Raw genomic sequence first — 19,620 nt, 5'->3', positions numbered from 1 at the left:
CCGACACAGGGGATACAGGACAGGGTGCTTTCAGGGGTGTGGGTCGGAGAGGGCAAGGTGTCAGAGATTTACCGAGAGATGAGGGAAGAGGGGGAGGAGTCGGTGGGCGAACTAAAAGGAAAGTGGGAAGAAGAACTAGGGGAGGAGATAGAGGAGGGTATGTGGGCTGATGCCCTAAGCAGGGTAAATTCCTCTTCCTCATGCGCCAGGCTTAGCCTGATTCAATTTAAGGTGCTACATAGAGCACACATAATGGGAGCAAGATTGAGCAGGTTCTTTGGAGTGGAGGACAAATGTGGGAGGTGTGGCGGGAGCCCGGCAAACCACGCACATATGTTTTGGGCGTGCCCGGCACTGGAAGGGTATTGGAAGGGAGTGACGGGAGTCGTTTCGCGGGTGGTGAAGGCCCGGGTCAAACCAGGCTGGGGGTTAGCTCTATTTGGAGTTGCGGAAGAGCCGGGAGTGCAGGAGGCGAAAGAGGCCGACGTTGTGGCCTTTGCGTCCCTAGTACCCCGGCGCAGGATTCTACTCATGTGGAAGGAGGCGAAACCCCCCGGACTGGAGGCCTGGGTAAATGATATGGCGGGGTTCATTAAACTGGAGCAGATAAAGTTTGCCCTGAGAGGATCGGCTCAAGGGTTCACCAGGCGGTGGCAGCCATTTCTCGACTACCTAGTGGAACATTAGAGGGAAGACAGATGACCAGCAGCAGCAACTCAGGGGGAAGGGGGGGGGGAAGGGGGGAGGGGGGGGGGGGGGGGGAGTTTAGTTTAGTTTAGGTCAAAGATAAAGGGGTTTTGTTACTTCTGTATTGTTAAAAATTTCTGTATTGTTATTGTTGCGTTTGCTTTGTAAGAGGGGAAAAATTGTTGTTTGGGAAAAAAATTTCAATAAAACATATTTATAAAAAAAAAAAAAGCCCTCCACAGCATCTTTACCCTGTTCGGTTTCCCCGCCTAAATCCATAGCGATAGGTGGGCCTCCTTCATGAGTGACGAGCTGCATCAATTCCTGCTCAGCAAGGGCATTGCCTCCAGCAGGACGACCAGTTACAACCCCCGGGGAAACGGGCAGGTAGAGAGGGAGAACAGGGTGGTCTGGAAAGCCGTCCTACTGGCCCTACGGTCCAAGAATCTCCCAGTGTCCTGATGGCAGGAGGTCCTCCCCAATGCAACACGGTAGCATTGTGGATAGCACAATTGCTTCACAGCTCCAGGGTCCCAGGTTCGATTCCGGCTTGGGTCACTGTCTGTGCGGAGTCTGTGTGTGCGTGGGTTTCCACCGGGTGCTCCGGTTTCCTCCCACAATCCAAAGACGTGCAGATTAGATGGATTGGCCATGATAAATTGCCCTTAGTGTCCAAAATTGCCCTTAGTGTTGGGTGGGGTTGCTGGGTTGTGGGGATAGGGTGGAGGTGTTGCCCTTGGGTGGGGCGCTCTTTCCAAGAGCCGGTGCAGACTCGATGGGCCGAATGGTCTCCTTCTGCAGTGTAAATTCTATGAATGCACTTCACTCCATCCGATCACTGCACTTCACTCCATCCGATCACTACTGTGCACTACTACCAACGAAACACCTCATGAACGTCTCCTTGCCATCCCTAGGAGGTCCTCCTTGGGGACCTCGCTCCAAACATGGCTGGCAGCCCCGGACCCATCCTACTCTGCAAACACATACGGGCCCACAAGTCGGACCCACTGGTCGAGAGGGTACATCTCCTCCGTGCTAACCCCCAGTACGTCTATGTGGCGCACCCCGATGGCTGACAAGACACGGTCTCCCTCCGGGATCTGGCCCCCGCTGGATCCCAACCCCACCCCCCCCCCCCCCCCCGCACTAACCCCAACCATTTTTGTCACCGGTGCACACCACTGCAGCCCCCTTCCCAGGAGGATCCGTCCTCCCACTGGCCCCATCCGGATGCGATGAAGCTGAAGACGACACGCCCCCAGAGCCACGGATGCCCGAGCCGACGTCAGCATCACCGCCGGGACTGCGACGATAGGGGAGGACGACCAGGGCCCCCGACCGGCTGATAGTTTCATTGTAAAATGAACTTGTAAATAATTGTCTGTAAATGTGTATTGCATGTAAAGGCACCGCTATAACCTTTACCACTGTAAAAGCAAGGCCACCACCCCAGTCGGACTCTTTTTTAAACAGGGGGTGAATGTGGTAGGCTATATTAGGGTATCGCAGTACCTAGGCAGGACGTACCTTATACTGTAGTATGAGTGGAACCTGCCTGCTGGTTCCACCCAGCAGCGGAGCATAAGAGTCTGTGTTTCACCCACAGCAGTCATTCTGTACCGGAGCTGGTGGGGTAACTACTTGTTCATTAAAGCCTTCAATTGGACTACAATCTCACTTCAGTAGTGATTGATCATGCATCAGAGGCACAGCCTCAGGATCATTCAGGATTGAGACAAGGAGCAATTCCTTCAGAGGGTTGTGAATCTCAGATTCTGAGTAGACTTGACAGGGTGGATGCTGGGAGGATGTTTCCCTTCATGAGGATCTAGAAATAGGGGTCACAGATCTTCCAGTTAAGACCAAGAGGGTCCTCAGAGGGTCATTAGTCTGTGGAATTCGCTGCCGCAGAAAGCAGTGGAGGTTGGGTCATTGAAAATATTTAAAGCTGAGTTACATAGGTTTTTGATCAACAAGGGAGTCTAGGATTAAAGGGGGCAGGCAGGAAGTGATCTTACTGAATTGTGGAGCAGCTCAGGGGGTCAAATAGCCGACTTCTGCACCCTGATGTGTGTTCTTGTTGAACGGTTTGCCCGACAGGGTTGTGGGTAGTCTATTGCTGAGATCCGTATATACTCGTGTAAAAATCAATCTCATGTAGAAGGTCTCTTTTCGGAACTAAAAATCTTTTTTTTTTTCATATGCCCTGTGCAACCATTGACCCCAGTGGCAGCATGTTAGCACTGTTGCTTCACAGCGGCAGGGTCCCAGGTTCGATTCCCGGCTTGGGTCACTGTGCGTTTGCACGTTCTCTCTGTGTCGCATGGGTTTCCTCCGGATGCTCCGGTTTCCTCTGGGTGCTCCGGTTTCCTCCCACAAAAGTCCCGAAAGACGTTCTGTTAGGTAATTTGGACATTCAAAATTCTCTCTCTGTATACCCGAAAGGCGCCGGAAGGTGGCGACTAGGGGCTTTTCACAGTAACTTCATTGCAATGTTAATGTAAGCCGACTTGTGACAATAAAGATTATTATAGTTTTTCAGGAATCAAAGCCCAAAAAGAACCAAACAATATGAGGAGCTGGGAAGAGAGAATCCATTGCTTGGGCTATAATTGGAAAGGCAAGAGTTAAACCAACCAAACAGTTCTCCACCTGGCTGACAAAAGCAAAAGATAAGTCCTTGTTGTCATAATTATCTTGTTGAGATAATTACAATGATGGCTACCAGCTGAGACTATAAATGCGGATTTATTTTTAAAAGAGGGAAAGAATATTGTCTGGGACTTTGCATAGTGGAAGGGTAGAAGGTAGACTCACTGATACATCACTCAATCTATAGGAATGTAGGACATTTGCACAAATACATTTTTATGCAGAAATGCAAATACAGACTAGTATCATAGGAATAAGAATATTGAGCAGAGGATTTGGTTTGAAAAGTTTATTTGGGCTGTAGTTCCCTTTTATAATGGGTTAAGAAAAGATTTAAATTAATCCGGCAATTCCTCAAACTTTCTAGCCACCAGAGGTCACCTTGTCCGTTCAATGTGGCCCAAATCAAACACGCATGTAAACCCCTTGAAAACATTACCCTTGTAAAAGACGAACCCATGATGTTTGGTTGAAAAGATTGGTGTCACTAATTAACTTTTACACAATTACATATGGTACATTTAAAGCTGCCACCCTTTATATGTAATAGTCTTTCCTAATTTCACATACAATAAGTTTACCTCTAATATTTAGACCATACACCACAGACCTCGATTCCCTAACCAGCTGAAATGGTCCTGTCCACCCATGGTCACTTTATTATAGAACATATAACATTACAGCGCAGTACAGGCCCTTCGGCCCTCGATGTTGCGCTGACCTGTGAAACCACTCTAAAGTAACAATCAGAGTTTGTCTGCTGACTACTATTCTTTGCATAAAATATTTTTGGAACTAAACAAAATTAGAAGTTTAATTCAGTAATACTTCAAAATAGATTATGAACCCGTCAGAAAATTAAAGACTAGATCACGTATTTGTATGTGTGTATATATGTCAAATGTTTTTCAATGCAACAGCTTAATTCTTAACAATTTAAGAAATGAGTTGAGACTTTAAAAGAAGCATTGTCAAACACCAATAGTGAATAAAACCACCGAATGAGCACTGTTGCACCTTGTGGTTTTATTGCCAGCGAATGGGCTTTGGTTTTAATCACCATAGAGATCCAAAGAATATATCGCACTTACACATAAATTCAGATTTCTCTGGAGCACAGGTTAACAGTAATGATAGTGAAAGGCTGAAGCTCATCACTAGAAGTTACTGCCATTCTGAGTGGAAATGCTATGCACCGTTTGTCACTGAATTACAGTCAGCAATTTAAAAAAAATAATGTTGGTGCTCTTTGAATGTGCAGTCAGCCGGATTTAAATATTGATCTAACACTCTGCTTCCTGTCTCTTCTAATTTGGAATACAATATATTATTTGTAGAAGGTTTCATTTTGAATTAAAACAGTGTGCTATGAAGAGAAAGTTATTGGATGAGATGGGTCCAATGGGCTTTGCTCATTCACTTGTATCCTGTGCATTGTTGTAGACTACATAGTAACATAAATAGGCAATGAAAAAATAACCAGAAGATTTCAATATCAATTGATAAACTGCATGTATTTTGCACTTAATTTATGATAGTATTAATGGCAATCTGCAGTGTTTCTCTTTCCAAAATTCCAACCCTTTGTTGGTAACCAATACCTTTTACTTAAAAGCATGCAAAGCAGTGGAATTCATCCAGCGTCCTATTGGGACATTATCGCATATTACATCAAACATGAGTGAAAACATATTTCAAAATGTATTTTCTCCAAATACATAAAGATGATTCTGTGCAGCAGGACTTGACTGGATAGATCAAATATATTAAAAGGAATTAGCCAATGGACTAGTGACAGGATAATTAAAATCAATTAATGTTTTCAACTGATTAAAAATTCTGAGGCATAAAGGACAATATTATTTTCATCTAATCTTATTGACAAGCATGGGAAAGAAAGATTTTGCATTTACACAGTGATTTTCACACCCTCTGGGTGTTGCAAAGTGCTTTATGGCCAGTGAATTAATCCTACAGTGCAGCCACTGTTTTAGTTGATAAAGGCGCAGTTTGCAAGCAATAAGATCCGACAAAAAGCAATGAATTGGATTGTTAGTCAATCTATTTGGTGCAGTTCCAATGGTGAATGTTGACATGGATTCCATTACAACTTCTAGATCTCCGAATATGCCCGTTATATTCCAGAAAGCCAGTTGAAGGATAAAACCGAAGCCAATATTTTACACATTTTTATAAGCATTCATTTACAAGAATTTCACATTATAAAGATACACCCCCAATTCAATAACAAGTTTCAACCGTTGCCTATTTATAGGGGTACAGCAAATTCCCAGTTATGTCCACCACCTACATGCAATCGAACACAATTTATATAAAATTAACATATTCCTTTCTCTCTTTAAATAAATTAGATTTTCAATGTACAACTAAAAATGTCAAAACAAATTAAATCAAAAATCTCCATATATATTACAAGGCATTACACTGAAAAATGCATCTCCTTTGAGGACTCAATTTATTTTGTTACACAAAACGTAATGCACGTGCAGACTGATGATTTGTAGCCACCCATTAATTTGAGATTTCCTTTCTCTCCAGCATTTGTTTCATGCCAGAAGGTTTAATCCGTAATTCTTTCTCAATCTCACTTTTTGTAGGTTGTACATTTATTCCAAAATGAACGATTATCCATACAGTTTTAAATGGATATACTATCTTCAGTACACCCTGCATCCAGAATCTCACTTCGAATTTTAACAAATAGTGATATCCACTGCATCCCACAAGCATCAGTATTTCAGGAGACAAAGTACTTTTAACAACTTTTATTTTCTTAGCTTCCCAAATTATTGGACAACTTTTCCCATTTTCACCCATAAGAATCATGCTGAGTAACTCACCTCCTGACTCCCAAATCCGAAACCACATCTTCTCCTGTCCACCATCTATCTACAAGGTACAAGTCAGCAGTGTGATGGAATATTCCCTACTTGCCTAGATAATGGAGCTCCAATAACACAAGACGCCATCCAGAACAAAACAGCCTGCTTGATTGGCACCCCATCCACAAACATTTTACTTATTTCACCATTAACGCAGTGGCAGCAGTGTGTTCCATCTACAAAATGCACTGAGAACCCACCAATGCCCCATCAGCAGCACCGTTCAAACACACTGCCGCTATCATCCAAGGACAGCAAATGCATGGGAATACCACTAACTGGATGTTCTCCTCAAAGCCATACAACAGCCTGATTTGGAAATATATTGCTGTTCATTCACTTCAGCTGGGTCAAAATCCTGGAACTCCCTCCCTAACAGCGCTGTGGGTGTACTTACATCACATGGGCTGCAGCAATTCAAGAAGGTAGCTCACCATCATCTTCTCAAGGGCAATTAGGGGTGGGCAATAAATGTTGGCCTAGCCAGTGACTTGACACCCACATCCCATGAATTAAAAAAAAACTGTACCAGAAATCCTATCAGAAAGATTAATGTGGGAAGCTTCATTAAAAATGACTAGCTGTGTGATCTTTGGATCATCAGAGAATGGGAAATAAGTAAACATTCTCCAGATCTACTTTTTTATTTGCCATTAAAACACTTCAAAAATATCTTTGTTCAAGGCTTTTGACAAATATACACAAAATATAACACATCAACCTAAACAAACAACCACGGATCCCCAACCTGCCGATACCAACACCCCCACCACATCCGGCCTTCCCCATTTTTATCCGCTTACACTCCCCAAACACCCCCACTGAATCCTCCTTGAAGAAATCAATGAACAGTTTCCACCTCCGGGATGAACCAGTCTACCGACCCGCACAAAGCAAACTTGATCTTCCCCAACCTCAGGAATTCTGCTAGGTCACTCACCAACACCCCCGCCTTCAGCGGCTCAAGAGTCCCACCAACACAACAAAATCTGTCTCTGTCTCTGGGCTATCAGGAAGGAAAAGGCCAACTCATCGGCCTCTCCCCCCCCCCTGGATACCCGGGTCTTTCGACGCGCCAAACATGCCACATCTGGACTCGGGCAACACAACACCTAGAACCTCGGACATAACATCCGATAACCCATTTCAGAGCCCCCTCGGCCGTGGACATGCACAGAACATGTGGATGTGATTTGCAACCCCCCCCCGCCTTTCACTTCCACAAAGAACCTGCTCATCCACGCCAGTCATGTGGGCCCTCTGCACCACTTTACTTTAAATTGGATGAGGTTTAACCTCGCACATGATGAGAACGCATTCACCCTCCATAAGGCCATAAGGCCCAGATTCCGGCAGCCCCCCCCTCTCACAGCCCCTCTTCCCACGTGCTTGATCTCCTCAACTGGAGCTTCCACCCTCTCCATCAATTCCTTGTATATATCTGACACTCTTCCCCCCCCTCCCACATTTTGTCCTCCGACAGTAGCTTATCCTGCAACACCGGAGGCGGCAGCCCCGGGAAGGACGTCACCTCTCTCCTCACAAAATCCTTCACCTGCAGGTATCTACAAGACATCCTCTCTCCTCCCACTCTATCCTTCCTCCCTGTGCCAATTATCCTCAAATTCTGCCGCTTGGAGCTGTTCTCAAGGTCCTCCAATTTTTCTGTCTTTTCTGGCTGTACAACACCATCCCAAGCTCTGTCTCCAGCGAGGCTAGCCGCTCCTTATCCTCCATCAATTCCTCCACCTTCTGGATCTCCAGGCCTTTTGCCTCTGCTGCACTCGTTCAATCGCTGCCCAAAGCAGCTCCACCACCTTGGCCAAATCCTCCAAGCCTTTTTCTTCTGCTGTTGGAATTTGTCATTCAAAAACTCCACCAGCTGCTCCGTTAACCACTGGATGAGCAGCGCTGCTCCCTTGCCCTTGGCCATCTTCACCTGTGGTGCACCACAAAAACATTCCTGCTCAAGCTGCTCGCTTTTTCTCAGGGCAGTTCATGCTCGCTGAGTATTACCTTCCCTGGGCACTCATACACCTTTTGCCCTCAAATACCACACCATTCGGGTGAGGAAGGACACAAAAATCCACCTTGAGCCACCAAATGTGCGACCGCTCACTCCATGGCCGCCACCAAAAACTGCCATTGAAACATTCTTGACTCTAGGATGTTTCATTCAAATGACAAAACAGTTCAATTGACCAATCAAGTTCAGTCACTTTCGATACAACCTCAACTTTCTGCTGGGGCCTAATATACTTAACTGGAATGGGAGTAACACTCTCCAAAAATGTAAAGTTGATTTAAAGTGGGTGTAGACATTCTCTGCCTAATATCTAAACCAATATATTTAACAGTCCCACTAGCGTGACTCCCAATCTGCTTTTAGTTGAGCACAATCTATTTTCAGCAAATTGGTCTAACTGAAAATTAACATACCCTGGAAGCACCATTTAGATCATTAGTGAATTTGTTTGGTTCTTACCCAATTCTTTTTTTTCTCCCAATTAAGGTATAATTTATCGGGCATCTGTACCACCGCCTCCCGCTGTCGCGGGGCCCTGGGAGGAGCCTGAGGTGATCCCACCTGTCGATGATCCCGGTGTCGGGATCAAGGCAACCCCTGGGTCGGTTGGTGGGCCCGTGTCGTCCGCCGCACTCAAGTGTGGTGGAGGATTCGGGCCCGGAGGGCGACTGTCCAAAGGCTGTCAGCCGCCCAGTGTCGGGAGCGCAGGGTGCACATGAGGCGTTCTGTAGCGGGGTGCGGGGCTCACTCGCATCTGACACTGTGTCGCCTCTCACCCTCTCTGGGGGACTCCCGGAATCTGGCACATCAGAATTGAAGGTTCTTTTGTTTTTCTGCCTCCGTGGATAGTTCAGGCAGTGCCCTATTTGCCTCTCCCCACCATCACTCCGAGTCCCTCCCTCCCCACCACCCTCCTTTGCCCTCTCTACCACCCCCCCTTCCTTTCCCTTCTGTTGGTACAGAGGAGGGGGTATCTGGTCTCTCCAGCGCAAAGTTTAGTGCTTTTACTATTTCATTTTTGTAGAAATGTGTTGTGAACTGTTTTAATAATCAGATTGTCCACCCACCCCTCTCCGTACATTGGTATTGAGGGGAGGGTAACCGGTTTCTCCAACACAAAATTAGTGTTTGTACCGTTTGGCCTTGTATATATTTGTTACTGTTTTGATAAAAAGGTATGGCCAATCCACCTACCCTCCACATCTTTGGGTTGTGGGGGTGAGACCCACGCAGACACGGGGACAATGTGTAAACTCCACAAGGACAGTTACCCGGGGCTGGGATCGAACCCAGGTCCTCGGTGTCCTGAGGCAGCAATGCTAACCACTGCACCACCGTGACGCTTTTGGTTTGATTCTCGTAGCCATTTTTCTGCATCTGTTGTTTCTTTGGCAGGTTGCAGAAACACCTCTCTCTAGGTCACGCACTGCTGAAATCCAACTTTTATGTTGATTGTTCTACACTCCCATGAATATGTGGCCGAAAGAGCTAAAACAATTTTCAAAATTACATTTCTAGCTGTGGGAGAGTTCACTCTAACATCTGTAATACCCACTCGCTCTTCAAAGTTCCGAGCGATTAGCCTTATATCCAATCTGCAATGACATCTTAGTACAAATCCATCAATGTGACAAACCTGGTTGCCCTTTATCTGGTACCTCAGAACAAACTCCGAACTCTCTCCAATCTAATTCCCCTTTTATGGCTCTCATTAGTTTATCCTAAAGTGCATCTACAGCCACCAATGTTTCATGATCATGAGGACCTCTGTGTCTAGTTCAGTTCTGTAGCCTTTATTTCATTGTCCAATCTATTCAAGCTCTGGCCTCTCCTTGCACTTTTAAATCTGCCAGAACTACCACTGTGAAATCATCCTCTCGCACTACTGAAGGATTCTTCTTCAGTCTGTGATATTTTTGTGACACAAGTCAATTCTAGACTCTATTCCAGTACTTGCAGTGCTTTCCTACTGTATACTTTCATGCCATTTCTGCCTGTCCGTGGACCTCACTTCTTGGCCAATATTCAACCAAATATTTAAACTTGCAATAATTATTTTTGCATGTCCCACAAGTGTCGCCTCCCTCTATTTGCTAGTACCATCATATGTCACCCGAATATCTACCCTGAGGTATTCATCTTTTGGATATAATAGTCAGTGTGTGTCACAATCACTCACATTACTACTAACTAAGCCCTTGATCTGTTGAATTCTGTTCCTCGGGACCTTCATCAGAAACCACAGGAGCATTTGGAGGTACAAGGTGCCTTGTTTACTTCTGTCAGCTGTTCAGAATCAGATTTTGCAATTAATCATGACATTAAGCTTAACTGATTGTCATGTTTAACAAATAATCTCTAATCGTCATGACCTATTATCTTACCAGGGCATTTCCATTCCCCACAATCCTCTCTTTTACAAGACACCAAATCTCCTCAATTAAATTCTCTGATGGTCTTTATACCCCAGTGCCCTCTGAATTTTCTGAGATCGTAACTTGCTGAAAACCTATCGCCCTGCATGCAAAGCATTCAAGTATACAGAAAAGATTAAATTGTGCTGCTTTCTGGATCAAGAGTATTGCACAGCAGAGAAGGCAATGTGTGATTTCACTCAGGGACCAATCAATAAGCCGTCCAGCCACCAGAGTGAATTATTTGCATGAACTGCCCATGACAGGGCGATTGTCAATTTGCCGTCTGGCAGAACAGCTAAATTTTATGCAGCATTTTTTCGTTCACTGCATGATTCCTATCACAAAGTCCACTGCTGAAAGAACTTTTAGCTGCAATAGTTCTGCCCAAAATATGTTCATATTTTCACCTCTCAGAACTCAAGTCATCATTGACAAACTCCTCTCCATTATTTGTCAGAAACTTTGCTGGTGGCCCAAGTCCAGCCCCTATCCATTTATCCATGATTTTGCCCTTTTGTCTTTACTGTACATTATTGCAGAAAGACTAAATCTGGTCGCCAGGTTTACAAAATATAGAATGCAAGTGTTTTTGTCCTATATCTTTAGATCCATGGCAACTACCTGCTAAAGTCCCATGCCAATGAAAGGCTTACAACAGAATTTGTCAGTGTCAAAAAGTTTTTACATTTCACACTAATCTTCCATTACCCTCATATTTTCAACCACACAAATTTTAACCTTTGACAATAGTATGTGAAAATTATCTTTGCATCTTTAGGGCATTTTTCTATCTCTGATTCTCACTTGATTCCATTAACACTGATGAGAAACATCAGGCTTTGCGAAGCTGACACAATAATATCCTGCAGATCCACTGACTATTCATCATGGTAGGTTTACTCAACAGCACAGGCATCACACTAGTAACTACATCAAACCTATTGAAAATATTACTTTTATATTCCTTAACCTTGTGCTGATTCTCACTACTTAGTAAATAAACATAATACTTTGCTGTTCCACATACTGTTGAAGTGCAAGGACTATCTAGTACTGCAAAGTTAAAGATGTCTCAACTAACACATTCGCCACAGAATCAAAACTCCATCTGACCAGCATAACTTTTTGTTCAGCTACACCATTATCTGGACTACCTTTGTGAGAATTATTTTTGTCTTTATTTTTAAAAAAGGACCTTGCCCCTGTTTTGGATAGTTCGGCACATGATGGTATTTTGAGTCACAACTGAAGCACTAACTGTTCCTTGGACATTCCTGGGATTAATTCCCCTATTATTACTGTTCCAATTCGGTCTTCTGCTATGATAGTTAGGTCTATTAAGATGCTTTCATCCTCATTCGGCTGGTCTTTAATCCTTTCATTATATCAGTTGTGTCCAACATCTGGTCCATTTTGAAACTCCTCGAATTCTTTACCCCTTGTGCTGCTGCAGAATGCTCCATTTGTTCCATGAAAGTTGAAGGAAACGATCGGTTCTCCAGAATATTTTCAAGGCAGCAGATATCTAATCTAAAGAGGTCATCCATCTCGAAGAACCAAAATCCAATTAGAATCAGTAGGCTGCCCAGATGAGACACCTTGGCACAATCCAGCAATTTAATCCAGGAATTCCCAAATTAAATTTAGTAAATATTTCATACCATCTGTTAAAATCCATGATGCATTCTTCGATGGAAGGACAATCTGATTTCAAAAATCTACCAAAGTTTTATGATGCCTCATAAGCATATAAACAGTCCGTCTTTCTTGTAAATTTCATCCAAGAACACTAGATTTGGAGATTCACCATTCGGGCATTCCTCCCACACAATAGTTTGTTTCTGATTTTACTTGTAGGGAAATGACAATGCCAAGAGTGTATTCTTGTTTCCTTTTTGTTTGGATCATAACCCGTGCTGCCATTTCTATTTAATTCTTTCATTGATAATATTGTTCATATTTCCCAGAATAAAATGCCACAAGGTGCTTCACAGGAGCATTATGAAACAGGTTATGAGACAAGCCTCATGAGCTATTGGGTCAGATTACCAAAATATCAGCCAAAGAACTAGGAATTTTAAGGAGGAAAATTAGGTAGAGACATGGAGAGGTATATGGAGGGCAGTCCACATTTTAGGGCCTAGGCTACTGAAGGAACTGCCAACAATGGTGGAGAAACTAAAATCAGGGATACTCAAGAGGTCAGGGTTAGAGCAGTGCAGATATCCTGGAGAGTTGTGGGGTGAGGAATTACTGTGATAAAGAGGGATTAAGCCATGGAGGGAGCTGAAAACAAAGATCGGGGCAGGATTCTCCATCCTGTCACACCAGTTTTCTGGTGCGGTCGCCCCTGCCGGCAGCGGGATTCTCCGTCCTGCCAGCCAATGGGGTTTCCTATTGTGAGCAGCACCACGCCATCGGGAAATCACCGGGCATGGGTGCGTTGCCGGCGCAACGGAGAATCCCGACAGCGGAGAATCCAGCCCCAGAACTTTAAAATCAAAACATCGCTTGACCCGGAGCCAATATAGGTCAACGAGGGCATGGGCGATAGATGAACAGGATGAGGTGCAAGTTGAGACACAGGCAGCAGAGTTTTGGATTACCTAAAATTTAGTGTGGGTAGAATGCAGGAGACCAGCCAGAATTGGAGAAGTCTAGTGGCTTCGAGTCAAAGGTTTCGAGTCCGATGACTCTTAGTCAAAGCTCGACAGCTTTGACAAGGAGTCATCGGACTTGAAACGTTAGCTCTCTTCTCTCCCTACAGATGCTGCCAGACCTGCTGAGATTTTCCAGCATTTTCTCTTTCGTCTCTGGTTTCATCTCTGACTGTTGCTAGGGAGAGGCACAGAGTTGGCAGCTGGAAACAAGTTTGGAGTGGGGGACCAAAGGTTTCAGCCTCCCCGATATTTAATTGGGAGGAAATTTCTGTGCACCAAGTTTGGAATGTCAGATAAGTTGTCTGATAAACTTAGCAACAGGAAAGCAGTCAGGAGAGATGGTGGTCATGTAGAGCTGGGTGTTGTCTGCATAATATGTGAAAAATAACATTGTATAACTATCGGAGAGTAATCATACCCCAACAGTTGGTATTTATTTTCTGACATTTTTCACAATAGCCACTAGAATTGTAGTTTTAGATCTGAATTTGTTTGAAGTTTCCAATTTTCACCCCAAGGAAACGGTTCCCTGCTACCATGTTATATTCCAGAAATCCAGGTGGTAAAGGATCGAATTACAGCCAATTTTTATGTAATTTCTATAAGCATCTATTTAACATTACACGCAAACACTCCCTAACCCAACAACCATAGTTTCAGTTTGTGTTTATTCATACCTCTTTTGATCCAACCAAAAGGTTGTCAATATAGTGGAATTAAGTACCCCTTCTGAAAGAGGCACCACTAATACAGTATAATAATAAAAACTTTAAAGGAAGGTTAGCTAATCAGATTAAAGTGATATTCTGAAGTGTGGGGATGCCCTACAGAACCAGATGGCCTGAAGTGTACTGGTGAACACCTGCGCATGGACATAGCCATGAAAGAGGCTGATTGACCTTGTGAATTCCCTGTTAATGCCCACTGTTTGCATGCAATTAACATATCCATGGGATATGTCTACCTTAATAGGAGGGCTGGGCCTTGATTTAACATTGCACCTTTTGTTAATGCAACACTCCCTCAATTCTGCACTGATCTGTCAGTTAATTCAACGACCAAGTGTTACTGGGCGGCACTGTAGCAGCGGTTAGCACTATTGCTTCACAGTGCCAGGGTACCAGGTGCAATTTACGGCTTGGGTCACTGTCTGTGCGAAGTCTGCGTGGGTTTCCTCCGGGTGCTCCGGTTTCCTCCCACAATACCCAAAAGATGTGCTGTTAGGTAATTTGGACATTCTGAATTCTCCCTCCGTGTACCCGAACAGGCACCATAGTGTGGCGAATAGAGAATTTTCACAATAACTTCACTGCAGATTATAAAGATTACTGATTGACATGTAAAATGCATAGAAGTCAACTAAACTGAATTAAACAGAACAAGTCATGATTTTCCTAGTTCCTGGAGAAAACAAGAAAACAAGTGTAAACTGCCACCGAGTATTTTTTTTAAATGAAGAAAATATTTTGCAAAGTATTTTAGCCGGCAGTCACAATCAACTCACTTTTGCTGTGATTCTTATCTTTAACAAGAACACTTTACATTCCTCCTCTCTTATCTTATTGTTCCCCACCCTATTCAGACTTCAACCAAATGACTCAAGTCTCATTACACTGAAAACATTAGAGGTTGGTACAATGTACCTTCAAACTCACAAAACAAACAACCATTCTAAAACCAATCCAAAGTACAACCTCCATTTTCAAGACACAGTTCATCTCAATTTTAAATTCAAAATTAAATGAGACTTCTCTGGAAGCAGTCTTTGACAGAAGCTCCTCCATTTGTGCAGAATGGAAATCTTTCTAACATATGGACTGTTGCACCTTATTTACGTAATTGCAAAGTTTGTTGAGTCCACAGGAAAACTGGAGTAATAAATCAAAAATCTGTTAATTTGGCTCAGTGGTAAACTCTCAATGTAGAGGTCATGGATTCAATTCCTACACCAGGGGCTTGAAACGATTACTAAAGGGGTACTGCATGGCTCATGGTGCTGTCTTTCTAAGGCATTAAACTGAGGCCCCAACTGACTCAAAAGAGAGGAAAGGAATATTCTCTGAGTGTCTTAGCCAGCAATCACCCCCTCCACCACAACCAGTCATTTCTCGGATTGGCATTCACGGGGATTGGTTAGCTCATCGGCTAGATGGCTAGTGTGATTCAGAATAATGGCAACAGTGCAGGCTTGATTCCTGTTCAAGCTGAGGTAGACTTATGATTTACTTCCTCACCCTGTCCCCGAGTGTGAAAGCCAAGGGCAAATGACCACTGACAAAAACTACCAAGAAAAACAGCTCACAAAGAAGCACAGTGGACGATGAGCCAAGGACTTCCCCTTTGGGCAAAGCACTCATGGGGGTCAATTTTCCAGTCCTGCCTGCTGATGGAATTGTCGTGTGCCAGATTGAAAATTTGACGGACCGACCTCGAGGGGGACTTTCTGGTCCGGGGGGGGAGGGGGGGGGGGGGAGATACCTGATTAATACTACACTCCCGTATGCTTCACCCGGTCTATGTATTTACATTGTGGACCTTTTCTTGTCCGTTTATGTATTTTCTGTTTATTTTATTTTCATGTACTAAATGATCTGTTGAGCTGCTCGCAGAAAAATACCTTTCACTGTACCTCAGTGCACATGACAATAAACAAATCCAATCCAATCCAAAACACACCATCAATATATAAATTCATTTTGTCATCAGTTATGTATGATTTAACATAAAAACATATAACAATATTGCGACTATGTTCATTGGTGCAAACATGCGACAGGAAAACCAGCACATAGATTGTATTGAAGTGTAGGGCTTAAGTTCATCATGTTAGTTTGTTCCATCATGAGCACTGTCTAACCCATAACTGCTTCACATTAAGGCTAAACACTCTCTTTCTTGACAATTCAAATTATTTCATACGTCCATAACACAACTGTGGCAAAACCACATATACAAAATGTGAACGAACTTGAAAAGGAGAACGTTCACAGACGATCGAAGGTTTCTGCATAAATTCCTTCTCAAACTTTACATTGTATTGCCTGGACAAAAACAAAAATAATGCAGAATACTGTCGCTGGCTGACAAAGGATATGATGTGGAGATGCCGGCATTGGACTGGGGTGAGCACAGTAAGAAGTCTTACAACACCAGGTTAAAGTCCAACAGGTTTGTTTTAAACACTAGCTTTCGGAGCACTGCTCCTTCCTCAGGTGACAAAGGATAGATACCCAATAGCTTTCTGGGGAGCAATCTGGTCAAATCATTTAGCAGGTATGCAAACAGGTTTCCCTGGATAACATGCCTAAAATTCCTAAAATCTTAGCTTCCCCTCTCTCCAATTAAACACTCGACACAAATCAACTCCTTCCCCTCCCTCAAATATTTGAGGATTTAAGGGGGTAGACACAAGGAAAGCAATGTCACTCACTCTTCATTCGTTTGAATGGAGAGAATTGCTCCAGTATACTGGAGAATTACTAAACGTTCGAGCTTTAGTTTGGAGCAGAATCGTGTACATACTTTGATGAACTCCAGTGAAAAAATGTGTGATTTCTGACCACCTCGTTACCTTGGCGCTGCAGTAACTCTTGAGGAAGGAACTGTCCCGGTTACTGTATTGTATTCACTTTTCCTCCCTCCTCCGGCTAGGATGCCAGTTCCGGCCCCAGGACACTTGTCTTAAGCTCTGGAACCAGCTCCTCCCCCCTCCCGCGGGCTCTCACGCCGGGCCTGACCCCCCGGGTTAGGGGCAGGTCACCGGGAGGGAGGCAGGAGGAGGAGGAAGCCTTTCTCCTTCCTGGGTCTCTGCGGTCATTTCCTCGCCGACCTCCCCACGGAGTGTGGCCGGCGGCTGGGCCCACCGACTATTCCCCCGCCCGCCACAGTACTAACCGTACAAACCCAACCCCCCGCCCCTGTCGGTTTTGCCGGCTCGCTCCCGGCCTAGGCCTCGGCGGCTTCCTCAGGGGGGAGGAGCGGCCTCCCGGTTGCCCTCACACCGCTGCCCCGGATTGCCCTCCCTTCCCCCTCACCTACCCCGGTACCTGGCGCGGGTGGTCGGGCTTGAATTCGCGGACTCTGGTCAGTCGACACGAATTCGGTCACCGGGCGGAGACGGGACTGTCGGGATCCGGGAGCGGCACCCGCGCGAGCACGCACATACGCGGGCTCTGGGCACCCGCCGCGGGCACGTGCGCGTACGGGGTGGCGTGTGTGCGAGAGCGCACGCGGACAAGACGCCGTACTCGGCGGCGCGCCCGCAAACTGTTGCTAGGCGACGACCTTGTTCGGCCTCTTCAGAGGGTGGCACCAGGTGGCCAAATTTTTTCCCCCCGCAAAAGTGTCCCCTTTTTATTTTAGACAGGCAGAGCGAGGAGAAATATATCATTTTAAAAAAAGGAAGCTTACTAAATTAGATAATCTCGTCACTTGTGCCAGTGATGTCCGTAGGTCCCTGAGGTGCCCACCGGTCATGGAAGGTCTGAAGCGTACGGGCAAAGTCCTGTGCCCTTCTGTTGGGGTTGGGTCCAAGAAAGCAACCACACGGGAGCATAAAGGATACAAAGGTTTATTTAAATGTTGAATGAACACACTATACACCGCTACTCCCCGAAGGGTCGCCGTGATGGGCCCACACCTAGGCTGGGGGGTTTATGTCCAGCTTTGTTTCCCGCTAATGAGGGATGTGGTGGTATGTATTAGGGGTAATACGGTACACCACGTGTCGACAGGCTATTGGTGGAGGGAGGCCGGGTCCTGATAGGATCGGCCCCCTACTGGGCTCCGCCCAGAAATGCCGGTATAAGAACCCGGCATTTCCCCCAGCAGCTGCATTCTGTAACCAAGCTGCTGGGGATCAAGTTCTGCATAATAAAGCCTTTAATTGATGTTACTTCAACCTGCCGGGACATTGAAAACAGCGCGAGTGGAGAGTGAGCCGGGACATTGAAAACAGCGCGAGTGGAGAGTGAGCAGTGACATTGCAAACAGCGCGAATGGAGAGTGAGCCGGGACATTGAAAACAGCGCGAGTGGAGAGAAAGCCAGGACATTGAAAACAGCGTGAGAGGAGAGAAAGCCGGGACATTGAAAACAACGCGAGTGGAGAGAGAGCGGGAGATTTAAAAAGCGCGGGAGGAGAGAAAGCCGGGACATTGAAAACAGCGCGAGAGGAGAGAAAGCCGGGAAGTGAAAACAGAGCGAGAGGAGAGAAAGCCGGGAGATTTAAAAAGCGCGGGAGGAAAGAGAGCCGGGACATTGAAAACAACGCAAGAGGAGAGAGAGCCGGGAGATTTAAAAAGCGCGGGAGATATAAAAAGCGCGGGAGGAAAGAGAGCCGGGACATTGAAAGCAGCGCGAGAGGAGAGAGCCGGGAGATTTAAAAAGCGCGGGAGGAAAGAGAGCCGGGACATTGAAAAGAGTGCGAGAGGAGAGAGAGCCGGGAGATTTAAAAAGCACGGGAGATTTAAAAAGCGCAGGAGCTGCGAGTCAGAGCGGAGATTTAAAAAGATCGCGGCCTAGTTTCGGGAGCCGTTCGGAGGAGGAGGAGCAGTCTCTGTCAGGGAGAGAACCTGAGAACATCTAAGACACTCAGAAGGTAAGTAAGTGATTTTTACACATTTTTACTTTTATACCTTTTTCAAATTGTGTGTTTCGGGGGGAAACTGAAGTGACATCACAGAAAAGCTGTGACCTGAGTGGCTGGTTGGGAATCTACACTAAATTAAAAAAAATTAAGCATTGGTAACTAATTAAACATAATTACTTAATTATAATTTAGAGGGGTATCTAAGCCAGAGATCGGAGAGTACTATATTTAGCTTTCGCATTGATATTAGAAATCTAGTGCTAGGAAACAGATAGTTAACAGTAACTTAAAAACTTTAAAAAAAAAAAATTTTTTTTTAAAAAAACTTTTCATTTTAATTAATTGACGCAATGTCAGTTAGAAGGGTGCAGTGCTCTGACAGCGAGATGTGGCAGGTCCGGGAGGCTTCCAGCTTCCCGGGTGGCTTCATCTACAGAAAGTGCACCCAACTGGAGCTCCTCACAGACCGCATGGTTCGGTTGGAGCAGCAATTGGATGCACTTAGGAGCATGCAGGTGGCGGAAAGCGTCATAGATCGCAGTTATATAAATGTGGTCACACCCAAGGTGCAGGCAGAGAAATGGGTGACCACCAGAAAGGGCAGGCAGTCAGTGCAGGAATCCCCTGTGGTTGTCCCCCTCTCGAACAGCTATACCCCTTTGGATACTGTCGGGGGGGATAGC

At 45.1% G+C, this 19,620-nt stretch overlaps 1 protein-coding gene across 2 annotated transcripts in view; it reads right to left on the bottom strand.

The window, feature by feature from the left end:
• The window catches only part of LOC140394099 (actin-related protein 2/3 complex subunit 1A), an 82,772-nt gene extending 65,226 nt beyond the window's left edge, over positions 1 to 17,546 (bottom strand). The window contains exon 1 of one of the 2 annotated variants that reach the window (XM_072480942.1): positions 17,387 to 17,546. The gene's annotated coding sequence lies outside the window, so the exon portion shown is untranslated. The remainder of the gene's footprint in view (positions 1 to 17,386) is intronic. The other variant, XM_072480943.1, reaches the window with a different exon arrangement.
• Positions 17,547 to 19,620: the final 2,074 nt, after the last annotated feature.

Source organism: Scyliorhinus torazame, chromosome 17 (assembly GCF_047496885.1).
Source record: "Scyliorhinus torazame isolate Kashiwa2021f chromosome 17, sScyTor2.1, whole genome shotgun sequence".
Taxonomy (NCBI): Eukaryota; Metazoa; Chordata; class Chondrichthyes; order Carcharhiniformes; family Scyliorhinidae; genus Scyliorhinus; species Scyliorhinus torazame.
The sequence above is the reverse complement of the archived record's forward strand: the minus strand, read 5'-3'. Positions and strand labels throughout refer to the sequence as shown.